Below are 22,007 nucleotides of genomic sequence, written 5' to 3' on the forward strand. Positions count from 1 at the left end.
CTTCCCCCCCCCCCCCGCCCCTATCCCCCCCCCCCAGCCCCGCACTTCACCTTCAGAAAAACCTGTGTTTCCATGAGTAATATTACCTAATTTCCCTGTAAAAGAGCTATTGTAACCTACGGTCATAGTTGCAGGGTCTTGCCACTGTCAGATACGTGTTGTCTAGCTAGTAGGGGAGGCACAGAATTCTCGTTCTGTTTATCCACTTGTTCATTCCAGCAAACAATAGTAAATCCAGCACTTGGTGACACTTCCCATCCCCTCAAACTCGCTCGCTTTTTCGGGGTGGGGGGATGGTGGGGAGGGGAGAGAAAAAGTTAAAGGGGAAGTGGTTACCTCTTGGGGGGTGGTCTCGCCTAGAAACGCAGAAGAACAGAGACAGGGGGAGTTTCCTCTGACTGTGAGTTACGCTGAATGGAAAAAAGGGTCTGGGAAATACAAAGCACAGCTATAGTACGTGCTGTTGTGTATTTTTGATTTAAAATATTGCCCTATTTTATCATGGTTACTAGATTAGTAGTATAGACAGAAGTATATAACTAATGATTGAAAATGCATATATTCATTTCTTCTTTAAAAAGCAAAACCCTAACTGGTAGTGAGATCATTTTCTCCCTCACGGTTGTTTCAGGCACCTGCAGTACCTGAAAGTATCATCTAGGCATTTGAAAGTATTTTCATAAACAGATGGCTTGAGTTTTGGTGACTTGGCCCCCTTTTCTTTCCCAGTTACAAGAACTCACCCCGATTGCTCTGAGAAAGTTGGCACAGAGGGCGGTTGTGGGTCCGGGGTGGGGGAAGCAGTCGACACTATTTTCAGCTTCCGCTTTCTCCGCGATGACACTAGCAGCCCGTCCTCGTCTACTGCATTCATCCCCTCTGAGGCGGTGGGCTTTTCCCATGCGTTCACTTGCCCCTGGGAGCTAAGTGGTCACCGAGGCTCAGTGGATTTTTTTTTAACTCCGGACCGTCCTCCTCTTTCTCCTCCTCCTCTCACAACGCCTTTGGCCTAAGTCTCTTTCCACATCGAAGGTCACGGACCTCTGTTAAAATGGGGTGCCCCTTGGGTTGTCTTCCTCGCCCCTTCTTTCCGTCCCGTTCCGATTGGGGTCTGGGCCCACACTTCACTCCCCGGCGGTGAGCTGTTTAAGGAAATGTTGCAAATTAATATTATTTTTGATTCTCCCGTAGATTATCAGGCTCAGAAGCTCTGGCCGGGACCGGCGTCTCCACCCTCTGCCCCTCCCTCCGTCCGTTTCTCCCTTCCCTCCCACCCACCCACCCATCCACCCACCCACCCATTCACCCCAGCCCGGTCTTTACTTACAGCTCTCTGTTTGAGACATGGAATAAACGCTTCCCACTGTGGTGCCGTAATGACAGGAAGCCGCAGCCCAGGAGAGTTGAAAGCGATGGAAGAGTTTGGGTAGAGTCCCGTCAGTTTCCCATTTTGTCACCCCAGTTTACTGTATTTTTTACTTCCTTTCTGTTACAGTTTTCGTTTCTGTTACAGTTTTGCCTAATTTATCCAATGGTCCAAAAGTTCGCCATGGCTCTTTCAGTTTGCATTATTTATTTGATGCTTTTGTCACTGTCGTTTGTACCTGGGGGATTCTGAATTATGTACTTGTGGAAAATTAGCATCTCAAAGAAGTCTGTTAAACCATTACCAAAAAACCAACCAAATGTGTTTGCAGAAACTAGAATCCCCCTTTAACAAATCGGAGTAATAAAAACGGAAGTCATGCAACTGATCCTAGACTAAAGAAATCTAATAATTAAACCCGTACCATTTGACACCACCCTGGAAGCCCAGATGCGATATAAATACTCACAACAGATTTCTTAGACATGCTGCGCTCGCTATTTAACTAACATTTTGTTCAGTTTTGCCTCCAGTGGAAGCAGAAAGGGGTTTTTTCAACTGTTAATTCCAAAAATCAATATAATTTATTTATGTAAAGAAAAAAAATCACTCGATTGATATATTTTTGAACCTTTCAAGCACTAATTTTCTTTTTATCTAGTAGAAAAAGAAAATCATGTATTTGCCCTAAAATCCTTAATACAAATGCTATAAAAAAAACCACCTCATATCTTGAAGGCCTTACTGCAAGTGGGTATCGTAGACGTCTTCTGCAGATTATTTTTCTTTTTTTTTTTTTTTTGGAATGGAAAAGTCGCTTTTTCCAAATTGCACTTCTAATCTTCAGTAGGGACCAGGGTTCAATATCGGGTTTGATTTAACGAGCCAACAGCATGCTAAAGTCCCTCGCTCTTCCTTATCCAACATGTATGTTTGCTCCGGGTGTGTAGGCTTATCTTTGACTGCTCTTGTGACCCTGTGTGCAAAAATGAAAATGATGCTGTGTGGATTCTCTGCTCTGTAAGGCTTAAGTGGCTTCTTATGGTTCTTTTGATAATCCATTTCCAAGAGCAAAAGCCAAATCTAAAACTTTCTTCAGTAACTCGAGTCTCTTCATGGAATTCCATGTCACTCACAAACACACATCCCCTTCAGTCATCCGTCACCTCATGTGGTACCCAATAAACTGTCTGTGGTCTTGACCCTGGATGGAAAAACACAAAAACAACCAAGGTTTAAACGTCAAATTTTTCATTGGCGGCACGTTGCTGTCTCTTGTAGATGGGGCACTTATTTGCCAGGAAGGCCCACGATGTGGACCACAGGAGTCGGGCATCTGCAGCTGGCACTGACCCTGGGACACCGCGACCGGGGGAAACTTCTGTCTGGTCAGGTGGTAGGGGTGGGAAGGGGGTTGCTGCAGCCTGAGGTCTCCCTGCTTCTACGAGGGAGAGCAGGGCCTTGGCCAGGGGCCCTCACCATCCTCCAGCTTCCTTGGTCAGACCACTGTTCCGTGCTGACTCGCGGAAGGTTGGCGGAAGGGAATCTGCCCCCCGTGGCCCGTACCCTTGTCTGGGCCAGGAGAGGCCCTGCGGCAGCGCCAACGCTTTGTTCGGGACGGTACCGCTCCACCCAGCTGAACCGAGAGCCCGAGGGGCTCAACGGGCTTCCAGGTGTTTCATTTCCTCAAGAGGGACATCTGGCAATAAGTCCCTTTTTTGCGAAGCAGAAACGAGAGAGCCTGTGGCTTGGGGAATTAAGTCTTAGCAGCAAGGAAGGCGGGAGGAAAAAAAATGAGGTAAGTGGGCACTTGAGACAGCAATAGAATTGGCACTATCCCACTAGTAAGACTACCTGGCATTTCAGCACTTTGTGCCAAGCACTGCACTAAGCCCTGGGGTAGATGCAAGGTACTATGGTTAAGTACAGTCCCTGCCCCACATAGGGCTCACAGTTTAAGTAGGAAGGAGAATAGGAATTTTATTCTCATTTCACAGATGAGAAAACTGAGGCCACACAAGTGACTTGCGGTCACAGAGCAGGCAAGCAACAGAACCAGATTAAAACCCAAGTCTCCTGACTCCCAGCCCCCTGCTCTTTCCAAGTGCCGCACACAGCAGCTGCTCAACGAACTAACTCCCCCCAACCCTGCGACGTGGTCTGAATTCTCACCCTTCTGCTCCTCCTCCTTCCCTCTCACCTAGCCCCCATAGCCTTCACTTACATGATACCTGGCAATCCCTTTTATTTCCTCCTCAAAAATCAAGGTGGGGCAATTATGCACGTAAATGCGGTCACATTGCGGCGAATAACAATTCCTTGCTCTAGCTTTCAAAAATCCACCCTAGCGTTGTAACTGCACAAGCAAATGGGCATGGCTTAGAGGAGGTGGATTTCATTTGTTCTCTACCCAAAAACCTCCTGGGCCGGGAAAGGGCAGGGTGTTCTGGGCTCCCCGGATGGAACGTGGCACTAAATCAAGAAAAATTCCCAGTTCTTGCATATGGTTTTCCTCCCAACAGGAGACACAGGAAAAACATTGCCAAAGCATTTTTTTCTGGCCCGCGCCGGTCACCGGCTGACTTCAGCCGTCCCGATTCTGTCCCAGATTCCACCGTACAGGGCCACGTGGGCACCAGGAGCGGTGCCAACGGCAATGGTTTTTTCCTCGGGCTCAGTGAGAGGACGGACTCTCCGGGTGCCCATCTCCTGCCCCATTGCCACGACGGGGGCCTGACCCGCGTTACCTTTTACCGTCCTCTTTGGGCTGACTCTCACAAGGTGGGTTGAAGGATAGTAGTAATAGCATTTACTGAGAGCCCCCTTGGTGTGAGATGCCTGCAATAAGCACCTGGGAAGCACAACACAACCAAGTGACACGTGACCTGCCCACAGAGCTCTTCCTCTTTAACGACAATCCTACCACCTCTCCCTTCGTCTCCCTGACCCGGACACATCACATGCTTTTGCCAGAAGATGGGAATAAGCTCTAAAACGAAAGATTCACTGAGAAGGAAATGAAGCCGTGAAGCCCACTGTCTCGAATTCACATTGGGCCCCAGAAAAGGGAGAGTTTGTTCCAAAAGGGAGGGAGCAGGAAGCGGCTTGGAAACTGCAGTTTGGAACTCCAGGCCTCCCCTTTTTTTCTTTTTAAATGGTATCTGTTAAGCACATATTACATGGCAGCACCGTAGTAAGCACTGGGGTAGATTCAAGCTTATCGAGTTGGACACAGTCCATGTCCCACATGGGGCTCACAGCCTCAAACCCCATTTTAGAGATGAGACCCGAAAGTGAAGTGACTTGTCCGAGGTCACGCAGCAGACACGTGGCCGAATTGTCTCCTCCCTCCCTCGGAGAAAGTGGGACAATGACCACCTCGGGCTTCACAAACCAGCACTACCTTCCAGGCCCTCTTACCCTGAGGCAATGAGGAAACTTAGAAAGTCTCAACACTTCTGCTGATTAAAACATTTTTCATCCTCCCTCAACCCTCACTCTACCTGCATCTCCCCTCTCTACATCATAATGATGGTTCAATCAATCCTACTTATTGAGCACTTACTGTGTGCAGAGCACTGTACTAAGTGCTTAATAATAATAATGGTATTTGTTAAGCGCTTACTATGTGTCAAGCACCGTTCTAAGCGCCGAGGTAGATACAAGGTAATCTGATTGTTCCATGTGGGGCTCACAGTCGTTGATCCTCCTTTTACAGATGAGGTAACTGAGGCCCAGGGAGGTGAAGTGACTTGCCCAAGGTCACATAGCAGACACGATTAGACTGTAAGCCCGTGATTAGACTGTGAGCTCAGCAATGGGCAGGAACTGTCTCTGTTGCCAATTTGTACATTCCAAGTGCTTAGTACAGTGCTCTGCACATAGTAAGCGCTCAGTAAATACTACTGAACGTAGGGCAGCCGAGACCCATGACCTTCTGACTCCCAGACCCAGGCTCCTTCCACCTAGCCACACTGCTGCTTATGTGTCAAGCACTGTTCTAAACACCAGGGTAGATATATCACAGGTCAAACACGATCTGCCCTACAGGGGGCTCAAAGTCTAAGAGAACAGATATGGAATTCCCATTTTACAGTTGAGAAAACAAGCAGAAATGTCAGGTGACTTGCCCTAGGCTACATAGCGGGCAAGTAGTAGAGCCAGATTCAAAACGCAGGCCCGTGTTTTACCCGCTAGGATATGCCGCTTCCCTAAACCACCATCCCAAATCCTCCCCTACGTTTCCAGGTGACCTACCAGGTAGAGGTGAGAGGATGATAGAGCCAGACTGGATCCCCTCAATGCCTGCTTTTCTTAGATCAGTTACAGAAGGGCTGGGACATTTGAATGCCCAAGCATTCCCAAGAGGCAGGAAAGTGAGGGATGGCATCATCCCTGTTCTACAGGTGGTAAACCAGCACGGTAATTTACCTTCAGATAACCACAGCACTCAAGTAAATCTAGCTCTACCAACTCTTATATTGTACTCTCCCGAGCATCTACCGCAGTGCTCGGCCCACAGTAAGTACTCAGTAAACACCACTCACTGCTTGGAGGGAAACAAGTGTGTCTGATTTAATCACATCTGGCTCAAAGATTTCATGTTGTACGAGCTTTATCTTTTTGAGCTTCCTTCAGCTAAAGAAAGCCACATCTCCCCAGAAGCAAAAGACGTGAGGCGTCGGCTAGTTAGAGTGAAGTTCTGAAATCCGGCCGACTGAATTCTCAGCTTGGAGGACACACAGGAGGTAGCTGGGAGAGCCCAAGCCGAGGACCTCGCCAGCTCGACCAGAACCTCTCCATCTTTGGCGTTTCGGGTGTATTTGGTACCCAAATCATCTCAGGGTGAGGTAGAAACTCGAGGGGGAGGTTTGGACCATCAAAAGTATTTAACGAGCACCTAAAGCACTGTATTGCAATAAATAGACACAGTCCCTGCCCTTAGGGAACTCTTAGGGAACCCATCTAGCAGCCTCTGAAGCTGGGAAGAGCAGGAATCCATGAGGTGGTTTCTCCACGAATAAACAAGACCCCAAGCCCGCCCTTCCTTATATTTCCTGAAGAGAGCTCTTCGACTTGGAGTTTGGCATCCCAGCTAGGGGAGAAACCGGTCAACAGTTTCCCCTGCAAACAACTGAACCATCAGTGGTGTAAACGGGCCTAGAAGCACGGGATTCCAAGCCCACCCATCCTCGTCTGTCCTGCAGAGAGTGCTGCACCTTGGAGTTTGGCATCCCAGGGCTGGGAGAGAGACCCTGACATCACTCTTCCCTGAACACACTCCATCCATCACTGGTGTGGGGGGAGAGGAGGGGAGACAAAGGAGGGGAGACAAAGGAGGGGAGACAAAGGAGGGGTGACAAAGGAGGGGTGACAAAGGAGGGAGGGGAAAGGAGGGAGGGGAAAGGAGGGGGGAAAGAGGAGGAGGGGAAAGGAGGAGCAGGGAGGAGGGGGAGGAGGAGCTTCAGGTGCAATGAGATCCAAGGCTAACAGGTGGGTCCATCTCTCTCCTCCCTGCAAGAGGGCCACAAAGTCAACCCAGAGGCAGGGCCCATGGTGGAGAGGAGGAGGGAATGCTGCCTCAGATCTGGGATCGGGAATGTCATGGGAAGCTCTGGGCTGCTATCTCCATTCATGGTCTAGTGGATAGAGCACAAGCCTGGGAGTCGGAAGACCTGTGTTCTAATCCCAGCTCTCCCACATGCCCGTTATGTGACTTTGGGAAAGTCATTTCAACTTCTCTGTGCCTCAGTTTCCTCCAACAAAATGGGGGCTTAATGCTTGTTCTCCCTTCTACTTAGACTGTGAGCCCCATATGGGACTTGATCTTGTATCTACCCCAGCGCTTAGTACAGTGCATGGCACATAAGAAGTGCTTAACAAATGCTAGTTATTATATCATTGTTATTTTATTATTACTGCCTTAGCAGCATACCTCCTGGCAGAGAGTAACTCCAACCTCCAGCAGCCAGCCCACCTGGCATCCAGCAGAGGTGCAGAAGTAGGGCATCGTGGGCACTGTTGGCATGGCCTGGCCAAGCCTGACCTCAACTGAAGGAAGAGGCTCATTTCTGAGTCCGGTCAAGGAGAAGCAACCCGGATGCCTTCACCACCTCTGCTCGATCCCCCGACCATTCCCAGTCATGAAACATCAGCGCTCACATCAATTTTTTCTAAATGGTATTTGTTAAGTGCTTATTATAGCACAAACACCGTTCTAAACACTGGGGTAGATAAAAGTTAATTAGGTTGGACACAGACCCTGTCCCACATGGGGGTCACAGTTTAAGTAGAAGGGAGAACAGGGATTAAACCCCCATTTTGTTGGAGGAAACTGAGGCACAGAGAAGTTGAAATGACTTTCCCAAAGTCACATAACAGGCATGTGAGAGAGTTGGGATTAGAACCCAGTTCCTCTGACTCCCAGGCCTGTGTTCTTTCCACCAGACCTCACTGCTTCTCACTCATTCCCTTTGGAACCATTATCATCTATCCTTCCTCCCACTACCCACCCTGATCCCAATGTACCACTTACTCATCACTGTTTTCGGTCGGTCATCCCCTTTTGGTGGTAAGCATCTCCAAGGTAGAGATGGTGGCTTTCCCAGGCCCCTCTCTGAAGTGATCTGCACCCAGTAAGCGTGCGGTCCAATGCACTGCGTGCCTGGGGGCCTCACCCCTCACACTTCACTTAGACACGGACGGGCCGCTATTGGTAGGAAAACACCTGTTTTGGGAGGGGTCCTTCAGCCACCCAACTTTACAAGAAACTATAAGGTGACCCCTTCCCAAGGCTCCCATGTGTGAAGGTGTGAAGCTGGGTCTGGGATCCCCTTTCCCCCACCTTCCTGGGGATTGGGGACCAGACTTTCTGCTTCAGGGAGCAGAAATTCCCTGGAATAGATTTTCTTGCATTAGGCCAATGGGAGGAATCCTAGACCTAGAAAGAAGGGACATCTGGAGCCCTGGGTGTAAGGAGGGAGAGCAGGTAGCCCAGTCTCATTTTTACAGGTAATAATAATAATCGTGCTATTTAAGTGCTTGCTATGTGCCCGGCACTGAACTAAGTGCTGGGGTTGGTACAAGATAATTGGGTTAGACACGGTCCCCGTCCCACTTCATTCAATAGTATCTATTGAGCGCTATGTGCAGAGCAGTGTACTAAGTGCTTGGAATGTACAATTTGGCAACAGAGACCATCCCTGCCCAATAACGGGCTCACAGTCTAAACAGGCTCACACTCTTAATCTCCATTTTACAGATGAGGTAACGGAGGCCCAGAGAAGTGAAGTGACTTGCTCAAGGTCACAGAGAAGACATGTGGGATTAGAACCCAGGTCCTTCTGACTTCCAAGCCTGTGCTCTATCCACTAAGCCACGCAGCTTCTCAGCTGAGCAAGCTGAGGCACAGAGAGGTCACGGAAGTGGCCAAGGGTGGAGATGGGACTAGAAATTGGGTCCTGTGCTCGCTCTCCACGGGGCCACGCCACCCCACCTGCCCTGACATTTCTCGGGCAGTTCCCGAGCTGCTGCTTCGCACAAACAGGAAGCATAGCGGGATGCCGGCTCTGGTGTTTTCTTCACCCCACAGGAGTCAGTTGAGCGGGAAGAGCCCACACACTATAAACAAGTCCACTCCAGTCCCCTCCCCACGGCTCTCCAGGGTCTCATCTCTCATCCCACCTACGCACCCTCAGCCCCCGCCCAGATCCTGCCAGCTCTGCTCCCGGGGTGAGAGAGTCAGCGGCCCCCAGGGATTTGAAGAGGTGGAGCAGGAGATGATCAAGAGCTGTCTTGACCAGGGGCTCCACTTGCATCCTGCCCCACAAAACCTGTAGCATCGCATGCTTAGAACAGTAAGGGCTAAATACCATTCTTTGTGTAACCTCGGGCAAATCGCTTAGCTTCTCTGTGCCTCAGTTTCCTCATTTGTAAAATGTCAATCATATTTACTGAATGCTTACTATGTTCACAGCACTGGATGAAGTGCTCGGGAGGGGACAATATAACAGGCATAGTCTCCGCCCACAACGAGCTTATAGTCTAGCGGAGGGAGACAGACATGAATATAAATAAATAAAATTACAGATATGTCCATGAGTGCTGTGGGGCTGGGAGGAGGATGAATAAAGGGAGCTAGTCAGGGCGATGCAGAAGAGAGTGAGAGAAGAGGAAAGAAGGAGATGTGCCTTCAATAAGGCTTTGAAGGAGGGGGGAAGAGTAACCGTCTGTCTGACATAAAGGGGAAGGGCGCTTCAAACCTGAGGCAGGATGGGGGAGAGGGGTCGATGGCAAGATAGAAGAGATGGGGATTAGACACCACTTGTTGCTCCTGCCTACACTGAGCATTCCATGAGGGATGGGGGAAATACCTGAACTGCACACAGTAAGTGCTTAATAAATACGATTGAATGAAATACAATTGAATGAATATCTGGTATCTACCCAGCACTTAGCAGAGAACACGATTATTATTAAATTATTACCCACCTCAGGCCAAGAGAGAGTCAGGATCTGGAGCAGGGGGACTCCTGGCAGGAAGAGACAGTCCCCGCTCTTCAAGGGGAGAAGCTCAGTCAGACCCCACCCACCGCACTCACATCCAGCTCCTGGGAGAGCGAGCCAGGCAGCAACTCTCCCCATCCCTCGTGGAGGGTCAAGGGCCACGATCCCTACCAGCACCATACTCATTTCCCACCACATTTCCTCCAGAGGAGACGAAGAGGGAACATTCGGGAAAGCCGATACCGGGACTGGGCCCAGACCACTGAGCGGGAAGAATAATGACCGTGATGCTATTTACTTATTAGATGCCAAGAGCTGAGCTAGATACAAGATAAACAGATTGGCCAACCCCGAGAAGCATTCAAGAGTGGGTGGGGGCCCCGATGCACCCCAGCCCCCCGAGGGGAAGAAATAAGAGCCAGGAGTCCCAGAGAGCCCTGTCTGGAACATGGCCGAACGTTGTGTGTTGGCTGCTCTCCAGGCCCGAGGAAGGAGGAGCACTCTATCTCGATGTCATCTATCTCACCGCCGACCCCTCGCCCACATCCTGCCTCTGGCCTGGAACGCCCTCCCTCCTCATATCCGACAGACAGTTACTCTCCCGCCGCTTCAAAGCCTTATTGAAGGCACACCTCCTCCAAGAAGCCTTCCCTGACTAAACCCTCCTTTACTCTTCTTCCACTTCCTCCGCAATGCCGTCTTCCTCTCTCTGTTCATCCCCCCTCGGCCCCACAGCATTTATGTCCATATGTGTAATTTATATTAATATTCACCTCCTCCTATAGACTGTAAGCTCGCGTCGTGGGAAGGGAATGTGTCCGTGTTTTGTTATAGTGTACCCTCCCAAGTGCTTAGTAAAGTGCTCTGCCCACTGTAAGTGCTCAACAAATACAACTGAATGAACAAATGAAAAGTCCGGCCCGGGGAAGTGAGAATAACCAGGTCCACGCCCTCGGTCCCGGACTTCCATGTTCCAGCAGTCACCGGGGGACAGTCCGAGCCAACCCGCTAATGAGCCCGGCAGCCAATTAGACACAGAACCAGGAGCAGCCAATTTGCCAAACAGCTCTCCAGCAGATGCATTTAATTAACTCAGCAGCCAAGATTCAACCAAACACCGGATTAGCCAGGCAGGGAAGAGACAATGGATTCCTTGTTCAGGACCCCGGTGAGCTAATCGAACACGAATGACCTGTCAGCTAGCCAGCGGGGCCCACGGTAAGTCAAGTAATCAACCGATTAGCTCATTAATTAGGGGGCTCGGCCAACGGCGGCACCATCGGCTCAACGACGGCGAATCCATTGACGGTCCGCGAGGGCCCGGCGGCCAACGAGAACGGGGACCGGCGAGCCGGTCCTCTGCTCTGCCTCGGAGTCGGACGTGGGATCGGCGGCGAGCTGACAAAGTCAACGCTCCACGGAGTCGGCAGTGAGCCTGAAAGCCAAAGCGGGCCAAGTCTCTCCTCAATTATCCAAGCGCAAGCTTTTCCACCCCAGTTATGCCGATAATTGCTTCCCTCCTCCAAGCTCACGACCCAGAAGGGCTTCTGGGAAAGGGTCTGGGCCTTCTGGGCAGAAAATGGTGGTCCCAGATTGCCTCTATCTCCAATTTCTTCTTCTCTGAGGCTGCTACGGGGCCATACAATTTTTCCCCGCCAAACAGCCTGTTGAATGTGCACGCTCTAATGTGAACTCCGAGACCCTAGGGCATCGAAGGATCTGTCATCTACAGCTTTGACCAGGCCGATTCAACACATGGAAGCCTGGGCATTTGCAAGCCAGCGTTGTCCAGTGAGACTTGGGCTGCTGGGAGTTGAATAGGGGGAAGCAGTGTGGCCTAATGGGTAGAGCGCGGGCCTGGGAGTCAGAAGGATCTGGGCTCTAATTCTAGCTCTGTTTGAATGCTGGCTAACCTTGGGTAAGTCACTTCACTTCTCTGTCCCTCCGCAGCGTGGCTCAGTGGAAAGAGCACGGGCTTGGGAGTCAGAGATCATGGGTTTAAATCCCCGCTCTGCCACTTGTCAGCTGTGTGACTTTGGGCAAGTCACTTCACTGCTCTGTGCCTCAGTGACCTCATCTGCAAATGGGGATTAAGACTGTGAGCCTCATGTGGAACACCCTGATTACCCTGTATCTACCCCAGTGCTTAGAACAGTGCTCTGCACATAGTAAGCACTTAACAAATACCAACATTATTATTACCCTCATCTATAAAATGAGGATTAAGGCTGTGAAAACAGTGTGGTACAGGGACTGTGTGTCACCTGATTAGTTTGTATCTACCCTAGAGGCTAGTATAGTGCCTGGCACATAGTAAGTGCTTAAATACCATAAGAAAAAAAAAGAGGGCTTTCATCCATTCCAAGAACTTCCGACCACTAGAAGAAGCTTCCCCCAAAAGACCAGGATGTCTGCTCACCCCAGGTTTACTCACCTCCTTCCCAAAGTCCCAGGTTGGAAGGAAGAGGTTTCCCCTGGAGTCCAGGGCCCGATTGGAAGGTAGAGGCTGGGGTGTTACTTGGACTGGACCTCCTGAAACCAGATGTTAGGAATTTGTTTGGGAAATGGATCCTTCTCCCAGGTTCTGCCCCAGAGCCCCCCACGGCATTGTGGGTGGTGAAGCGGAGAAACTGAAATGAAGACTCTGGGGTTTTACTTTCTTCACCCTCCGGTCAGTCTGTGGGTTGGCCAGTGACCCCTCCCTTGTGCTTGGCTAAGCATGCAACATGCGTGAGAAGCAGGATGGTCTAGTGGAGAGAGCAGAGGAGTAGGAGTCAGGGCATCTGAATTCTCATCTGGCCTCTGCCACTTGCCTCTTTGTGCAAGTCGCTTTATTTCTCGGTGCCTCAGTTTCCTCAGCATGGTGTAGTGGGTAGAGCATGGGCCTGGGAGTCAGAAGGTCACGGGTTCTAATCCCAGATCGGCCACTTGTCTGCTGTGTGAATTCAGGCAAATCACTTAACTTTTCTGTGCCTCAGTTACCTCATATGTAAAATGGGGATTAAGACTGTGAGCCCCACGAGGGACAGGGATTGGGTCCAACCTGATTTACTCGTATCCATCCCAGCGCTTAGTAGAGTTCTTGGCACATAGTAAGGGCTTAAATACCATAATTATTATTATTAAAAATGGGACAGAGAGACACCTCTTCTCTCTCCCATTTAGACTGTGAGCCCTCTAGGGGGACAGGCTGTGCCTGACCTGATGACACTGCATGCACCCCAGGGCTTAGTGTAGTAAACACTTAAGACCACAATTAATGAATTAATGACCGCAGCAGGATAATGGTGTCATACATACCATTTTGCAGATGCATATCAAGTCCACCCAAATCTAGAATGTAAGCTCATCCCCTGGGCTATAAGATCATTGTGGGCAGGGAATGTGTCCGTTTATTGTTGTACTCTCCCAAGGGTTTAGTACAGTGCTCTGCACACGATAAGAGCTCAAAGCATACAACTGACTGGACTGCTCACCCAGAGGACATTCTGACACCTTCCCAATGTGCTCCAGAGCTGGTCTCCCCCACCCCTGACCCTAGGGCTCTCTAAACATGGGGGCCACTTCTGAATGATAAGCGTTGGCCGGAGGAGCCGGGGCAGAGAGAAGCAAGGTGCTGAAAATAAAGCTAGTGGATATAAAGCGTGGCCTAATGGATAGAGCACGGGCCTGGGAGTAAAAGGACCTGGGATCTGATCCCAGCTCCGCCACTCGTCTGCTGTGAAAACCTGGGCAAGTCACTCGCTTCTCTAGATCTAGATAAGGGATTAAGACTGTGAGCCCCGCGTGGGACAACCTGATTCCCCTGTGTCTAACCCAGCGCTTAGAACAGTGCTCGGCACATAGTGAGCGCTTAACAAACACCAACATTATTATTATTATTATTAGATCTGTTACCTCATCTGTAAAATGACTGTGCGCCCCATGTGGGACAGGAACTGTGTCCAAATCAATTTGCTTGTATCCATCCCAGTGCTTAGTACAGTACCCGACTCATAGTAAGAGTTTAACGAATACCACAATTATTATCATTAAGGATGTCCAGTGCTATTTCTACTTTACAGGACAGGGACAGGCCAGCTGACCACTGGGCTCTCAGAGGTCACGATTCCATGGAGAGACCCACCTCGGCCTAGGGGCCAGGGCTTGGCTGGAATGAAAACGTCGGAGGGAGGACAAGGCGGCCTGTGAGCCATAATGACTGGAGGAAGGCAATAGGAACAGGATATCAATCAACTGTATTTACTGAGCACTTACGGTGTGCAGAGCACTGTACTAAGCACTCAGTGGACTAGACAAGAGTCATTCATTCAGTTGCATCGAGTGCTTATTGTGTGCAGAACACTGTACTAAGCGCTTGAATAATAATCATGGCATTTGTTAAGCATTTACCATGTACCAAGCAATGTACTAAGTTCTGGGGTGGATCCAAGCAAATCGGGTTGGACACAGTCCCTGTCCCATGTGGGGCTCAGAGTCTCAATCCCCATTTTACAGATGAGGGAACTGAGGCACAGAGAAGTGAAGTCACTTGCCCAAGGTCACACAGCAGTCAAGTGGCAGAGGCGGAATTAGCACTCATGACTCTCCGACTCCCAGGTCTGTGTTCTATCCGCTATGCCATGCTGCTTCCCAGTAAACACATTTCTTGCCTGTTGCCCGCAGTGACAGTCTCTGGCTGGCAAGCTGGCAAGGAAACACCCCTTCCGCCCCAGCACTGATGGATACTGTGAGGACCTGGAGACCCGAGGGATGCCACAAGGCGGGGAGGGGTGCAGAGGGGACCACCCAACTACCGGCCCTGGGCTCGCGACACGCTGCGGGAATAGCCAGTGAGCACTATCTCCCCTCCCGATCGAGGGCAGCGTTTCCAGGTGGCCCGAGCTGGGCCGGGACTTCCCGTCTGAGGGCCCGGCCCATCTCCACCTCAGAAACCCAAGCGCCAGCCGGCCCGTGGAAGCTAACCGAGAGCCCAGCTGCTGCAGATGTGCTGAGCTCCGACCGGGAAGCCCTGGGCTGACTGTGACCCCGAGGGAGCGAGGGGGTTCTTTCCGTGGGCCGGGCAGCCGAGGGGGGCGGCTGAGCCACACACCCCCTGCGGCAGGGCAGTGGGGCAGGACCGGACCGTCCCCACCCGCCAGCCCGTCGCCCACTTTCCTGCAGCCCCGTAAACACGCCGAGCACCGAGAGACGGGTTTGTTGGTTTTGGACGAGGGGCTGGGATCTGGAGGTCCCGGAGCTGGCCGAAAATTGAAGGTGTTTGTTTTTCTCCCGACCTTCCCCAGGTGGTGCCGGGTAGGGGGCTGGGAGCCGGCTGGGTCCGCTCCTGGATCCTGTTTGAGGGGCTCGGCTTCTCTGGGCTCTGGCCGGACGTTCGGGAATGGATCCAGGGGGCCGGGGATCCGAGGCCGAGCTGCAGAGAAGCAGCGTGGCCTGGCGGAGAGAGCACGGGCCTCGGAGTCAGGAGGACCTGGATTCTAATCCTGGCTCTGCCACTCGTCTGCTGGGTGACGAGGGGCAAGTCACTTCACTTCTCTGGGCCTCAATTCACATTAAGACTGTGAGTCCCAGGTGGGACAGGGACCGAGTCCAATCTGATTAACTTCTATCTACCCTGGTGCTTAATACAGTGCCTGGCACATAGTAAGTGCTCAAATACCACAGTTATTATCATTATGTAACAATGGCTTCTGGGTCAAAGTGGGAAAGTTACTTTCTCTCCTCCATTTTCCTTTACTTCCTTTATGGTGCTTGTTAAGTGCTTACTATGTGTCAAGCACTGTTCTAGATGCTGGAATAGATACAAACGTTCCAGCTCGGACACAGTCCCTTTCCCACTTACGTCTTGATCCCCACTTTACAGATGAGGTCAGTGAGGCACACATTTAAGTCAGTTGACTTGCCCAAAGACACACAGAAGCAGCGCAGCCTAGTAGATAGAGCCTGGACCTGGAAATCAGAGGACCTGGGTTCTAATCCTGGCTCTGCCATTCGTCTGCTGGGTGACTGGACAAGTCACTTCACTTCTCTGTGCCTCAATTCCCTCATCTGTAAAACTCATTCAAGTTTATTTATTGAGCGTGGTGTGCAGAGCACTGCAGTAAGCGCTAGGAAAGTACAATTCAGCGATAGAGAGAGAGAATCGCAGCCCACACCGGGTTTACAGTCTAGAAAATGGGGATTAAGACTGTGAGCCGCATGTGGGACAGGGACTGCGTCCAACCTGATTACCTTATATCTACCCCAGCACTTAGAGCTAGTAATGATGGTACTTGTTAAGCGCTTACTATGTGCCAAGCACTGTTCTAAGTGCCGACACATAGAGTGCTTAACAAAATACCATATTAAATAGTAACAGTAATAATAACAACAACAGGTCCTTCTGACCCCAAGCCCATGCTCTATCCACTAGACCACACTGCTTCTCACTGTGGGCAGGGAACTTGTCTACCAATTGTACTCTAAGTGCTTAGTTCAGTGCTCTACACTCCGAAAGCACGCAATTAATCAGAGGTACTTATAGAGAGGATTTCCAGGAGGGCCTCTTCCAATCTTGGAGTCGTAGGACTCTACAAGCTGGGAAATCTGATGCTCCTTTTCCCAGCCTTGATCGCCTCAAACCTTTCAGTCGGTGGTCAGTGCTGGCGGGTCTCAGGATCAGAGGTCAGGGGCAGCCAATGGGCATGGATGGAGGCCTGATCCATTCTGACAGGTATTAAGGACGCCTGCTATTTTCGGTCGCCCTTGTCTCTCACCAGCCCAGAGTAAGCATCTGTGTGGATGGGGCAAGGTCACGTTTCAGAGATCACGTCAGGAAAGATTTTTCTGGGCTACTTAGCCTGCGGTTAATGATGGACACATCATCTTCTGGGAAATCTTGTCTCTTAAGAGCCCAGGCATCGTTACTCCCCTTCTGGGACTTTAAGAGTCAGTAAACCCAGTCTGTCCAGGTTCTGTCACCCAATCCACCCCACACACACCTTTTCCTCCACCCCACACATACCTTTTCCCCTCATCGCCCCCGGAGTCTCTTCTGAACGCTTTGACTGAACTTCCACCCCACCGAGAAGCAGCGTGGCCTAGTGGATAGAACACGGGCCCGGGTGTCAGAAGGACCTGGGGGTCTCTCCCAGCTCCACCACTTGCCTGCGGTGTGTTCTTGGGCAAGTCCCTCCACTTCTCTGTGCCTCAGTTCCCTTATCTGTAAAATGGGGGTTAAGACGGAGAGCCCTATGTGGGACAGGGACTGTGTCCACTCCGATTTGCTCGTATCCACCCCAGCACTTAGAACAGTGTGCGGCACAGAGTAAGCAATTAATACCTCAATTATTATTATCCACAATTTGGATGCTCAGGGGCATCAGAGGGCTCCACCGCCTCAGTAGGAGAGGGAGGCAGGATAACCCCTTCCATCCCCTCTTGTGCTGTCCACATTCTTTGTGGACTCCCTGTGACTACAGATCGCCCTGGCTCCGGGGCAAGGTCGGGACGGGTAAAAGAGGTATCAGAGAGGGGGACAGCCATAACCTAGGGTTGGGGGAAGGAGGGGAAAAGTTGACCTTGGCCCCCACCAGGACCTCAAGCCGGCCCCGCTTCCGTGTTGGAGGCCTCCGAGAGGCTTTGCTAATGAAGGCAGGAAGAAGGGTGGATTGGAAAAGCCAAGTGCTGAACGATGGGTGAGGGTGGGAAGCCCGGGGGGGTGGTCTGTGAGGGAATAAGCCAGCATCCCATCAGTCAATCAACAGCATTTGTTGAGCGCCTAATGAGTGCAGTGCACTGAACCTAGTGATTGGGGGAGGTCAGGGTGGCCTGGTGGGCAGAGCCCAGGTCTGGGAGGACTTGGGTTCTAATTCCGACTCTGAGACCTAGAGCAAGTCACTTAACTTTTCTGTGGCTCGGCTGTAAAATGGAGATTCGATACCTGCGCTGCCTTCTACTTTGACTGTGAGTCCTAGGTGGGATAGCGACTATGTCCGACCTGACTGACTTGTAACTTCCCCAGAGCTTAGGACACTGTTTGACACATAGTCAGTGTTTAAGTATTAAAAAAACAAAACAAAATCCAGGGGCCTGGAGTGAAGAACTACTCCCAGTTCTGCCACTTTCCTGTTGTGTGACCATGTGTCATTCAACTTCCCTGTACTTCGGTTTCCACATCTGTAAACTGGGAATAAAATGCAGGTTCACTCTATCAACTAATAGACCTTATTGAGCTCTTCCTATGTACAGAGTACTGTATTAAGTACTCAGGAACAAACAGAAAGGTTAGCAGACATGATCGCTACCCATGTTCTGCAAGGAAGACAGGCACAAATTACACATAAAAGGAAGGGATGAGTCACATGTGGGATAATGGGTTGTGTGTAATCTCCTTACCTTGTGCCTTCCCCAATACTAGGCAAATACTATAATTACAACAAAAGCAGCAAGACAACTTTTCTTGACCCGGAGATGTTTCAAGGAGTTTACTTCCCTAGGTGTGTCAAAACAGCAAGAATACAGACATGGGAGTGAGAGGACCTGGGTTCTAATCCCAGCTCCATCCCTTGCCTGCCGTGTGAGCATTGGCAAATCACTTCATCTCATTTTACTCATCTGTAAAATGGGGATTCAAGGCCCGTTCACCTTCCTACCTAGACTGTGAGCCTCGTGTGGGATCAGGACTTTATCTGACGTGGTATAACACGGGCCTGGAAGTCAGAAGGTCATGGGTTCTTATCCTGGCTCTGCCACTTGTCTGCTGTGTGACCTTGGGAAAAATCACTTCACTTCTCTGTGCCTCAGTGACCTCATGGGGATTAAGACTGTGAGCCCAGGGACTGTGTCCAACCCCTTTTGCTAGTATCCACCCCAGCACATAGTACAGTGCGTGGCACAGAGTAAGCACTTAAATACCATAATAATTATTAATAATAATAACATCCACGTCGGCACTTAGAACCATGCTTGACATAAAATAAGTTCTTAATAACAACAACAACTAGGCCAGGGGACTCTGCAGTCCAGAACTTTCAAATCAAGGGATCGGAGAAGGGGGATTCTGCCCCAGCTGAGGAAGAAGAACTGAGGGGGCAGGAGGCAGTTGCAATGGCCCAGCAGAGAGGATTCAGGGTGAGCATTCACTACATGGGCAAAGGGTTTATTAGGGGACAGTAACCATCTATTAGAAACTTCTGAGGCTCTAATTCAGAGCAGGCCTGGCTTTCACTTCTAATGATGCTGCTTAGTTTAGTGGTACCTCCTGAGCACAGATCCTGTGCTTAATGCTTGGGAAGAGTACAGACTCCCAAGATACATTTCCTGCCCTTGAGGAGCTGCTCAGTAGCATCCCTGAACTTGCAGAAAGAATAATGAAACCAGTCCCAGAGAGGGGCGGGGACTCCCCACGAGGTTGCACAGCAGAGGGCGATGGCAGAACCAGGATTAGAAGCAGACAGTTTTCCCTTCACCCTGAGATCCTTTTCCTCTCCCATCATCCTCCTCTTCCTGGCATTTTGGAGTGTTTTGGAAGGAAAGAAAAAAAAAGAGGGAGCAGAGAGCTGCTTGGTCCAGGGGAACGAGCCTGTGCGTCCGACTCTGACGTGCAATAACGATCCAGTTGGTCGCTGGAAGCTTTGGCCGGCGAAGGGGTGACGATTCCAGCTGCTGGGAAAGACCCAAGGGCTTTCCCAGGTTTGCCTTGGCCGTTGCTTATGGAATTCTCTTAAAATATTGCCTTGTGCGCTCATGGCCTGGGGCCCTGATGCTGAGTGGAAAACAGGGGATGTGCAGAAGCCACAGGGCAGGGCCAGGAGGGAAGGGTCAGGCTAAAGGTCACAGGGAGGCCAGGGGGCCGAGGGTTCCCAGGAAAGATGAATGGATATCAACAGGCGGGCAGTTCCTGGCTAGGACGGCCCCTGCCTCGGAGAGTGCGGGACCACCCTCCTGTTGGCCCATCTGGGACGCCCTTCCCCCCCCAGCCTCCGGCCTGGTCGGCTCACCCGGCGGAGGCATCTCCCACACTGCCGCAGCCCACCCATGGTCATCCCTCAGACAGGCAGAGTGCTAGGAACCTGGGACAGTGCGGGCTGCCTCCGCTTCCTCTCCCCACCCCTCTTCCTGTCTCTCCGGACCTGGAAGGGATCTATTTTCCTGCAGAAAAATATTGTTATATTGTAATCTCCCAAACGTTTAAATACGGTGCACTTTTCTGCACTAAGGATAGGGAGGAGAGACCACTGACAGCCCACCATCAGCCTGAGAGCTAGTATACAGGACTGAGCAACAGACCTATACAATATAACAGACCTAAAACGTCACAGCCTAGTGGATGGAGCACAAGCTTGGGAGTCAGAAGGTCATGGATTCTTATCCCAGCTCTACCACTTGTCTACAGAAGAGGTAACTGAGGCACAGAGAAGTGACTTGCCCAAGGTCACACAGTAAAGTGGGGATTAAGACCGTGAGCCCGATGCTGGACAAATCCTAGCCGATTTGCTTGTATCCACCCCGCGCTGGCGCGTAGCTCTCATAGTAAGCACATAGTAAGCACTTAATAAATACTATATTTACGATACAATAAGAACTTACCGCAAAAAGCATCAGGGTAGGCAAAAGATCAGGGCAGCCCTGACTTGAAGTCAGGGGCGGCGGAAAGGCAGTTCCCAGGACTAGAGAATCAACTCTATTACCAGACATTTTCTTCACCAACAGGTGACTTATCAGACAATTTGATTACAAGCAAGCAAGTACTACCTACGTGGACTCTCACAGCAACTCCTAGGACCTATCTCAGCAGATTCCCCTTACCAATTAGTGACCCAGCCTTTACCCCGTTAAACTACGTTCGCATTTCCAAGCTTGAAAAGGTCTCAGCCACCTTCTCCAGCTCTGAGAGACTCAAGCTACTTAATATTGAGGCCATCTGTCCCCCAGTTCCACTGGGGGATACAACAGCTCCTTGGGAAATCCTCACTGAAACCCTTCTGCGTTATGTCCACTTCCTGTCTGGGACAAGGGAAACTCATGCACCAAACCTTTCCAATAAGGAGGAACACGTGGGACCCTTTGAGTTGTTCCAACGGCCCTTTTTCCCCCCAACTCACCAGCTCCTATCTCACTTTGAATCACCTCCTGGCACCAGATGAACCATCTTCCTTGAGAATCAATCCAGCTTCTGCTCTCTTGACAAAGTGGCAAATAACCAGCTTATTTCAAAGATTTAATCGACAGAGACAGTGTCTCCCAGGCTCCGACTAGGGGGTTGTTCTCTTAGCACTTCCTGCCTCCACGGAACATCTCTCGTCAAGCTGCAGGTGAGGTATAGAGTGGAAACAGGTGTGTGGGGCTGGGATCGGCTGCAGGGATTCTCGAATAAGGAGAGAAGGGGAAGGTTTTCGCTGGTGCTGGCAAGACAGCATTCCCAAAGCTGCTGGTTACCAAGGCCAGCCCTAGATGGCCTTGACTTAACCATTACTCTTGTCTCCCTCCTGTCACACACACAAAACACACATATGCTTGTTCCCACTGAAGAGTCATTAAACTGAGGCCAGGAGAACTAGAGGCAGATGTGATGAGTTAATAACCTTCTCACCGAGCAGCAGTGTGGTTTAGTGGAAAGAGCACAGGCTGGAAGGCAGAAGATCTGGGTTCTTATCACCGCTCTGCCTATTGCCTGCTGGGTGACCTTAGGCAAGTCACTTCACTTTCCTGTGCCTCAGTTTCCTCATCTGTAAAATGAGGATTCGATCCTCCTCCTTCCAATTTAGATTGTGAGCCTCATGTAGGATAGAGGCTATGTCCAGCTTGATTATCTCATAACTACCCCAGCTCTTAGGACAGGGCTTGACACAAATAAGCGCACAACAGATGCCATTAAAAAAAGAGCTGTGACTTGTTCTCTTCTCTTCCCTCTGCCTGGAATTCTCTCCCTCTTCATATAATAATGTTGGTATTTGTCAAGTGCTTACTATGTGCAGAGCACTGTTCATATCCACCAGACCATTGTTTTCCTGATCTTCAAAACCCTGCTGAAATCTCATCTCTTACAGGAGGACTTTCAAATCTTCCCAACTGCCAAATCAGTACCTGTTAGGGCCCTAAACACATAGATGCTCACCCCACCTCCCCTCTAACGTTTAGGGAAGCAACTGAGGGC

The 22,007-nt window shown here is 50.6% G+C and overlaps 1 long non-coding RNA gene across 3 annotated transcripts; it reads right to left on the reverse strand.

Moving 5' to 3' along the window:
- Positions 1 to 42: 42 nt before the first annotated feature.
- On the reverse strand, positions 43 to 21,194 carry LOC114813793. 3 transcript variants are annotated; one of them, XR_003761543.2, is made up of 4 exons: positions 20,956 to 21,194; positions 12,306 to 12,403; positions 1,328 to 2,570; positions 43 to 1,142 (listed from the first exon to the last, which is right to left on the reverse strand). It is a non-coding gene; the product is annotated as an uncharacterized LOC114813793 (long non-coding RNA). The 3 variants fall into 3 exon arrangements; XR_003761544.2 differs by lacking the exon at positions 20,956 to 21,194 and adding an exon at positions 20,441 to 20,551; XR_003761542.2 differs by lacking the exon at positions 12,306 to 12,403.
- Positions 21,195 to 22,007: the final 813 nt, after the last annotated feature.

The sequence above is a fragment of the Ornithorhynchus anatinus genome, chromosome 8 (genome assembly GCF_004115215.2).
Source record: "Ornithorhynchus anatinus isolate Pmale09 chromosome 8, mOrnAna1.pri.v4, whole genome shotgun sequence".
In the NCBI taxonomy this organism is placed as follows: domain Eukaryota; kingdom Metazoa; phylum Chordata; class Mammalia; order Monotremata; family Ornithorhynchidae; genus Ornithorhynchus; species Ornithorhynchus anatinus.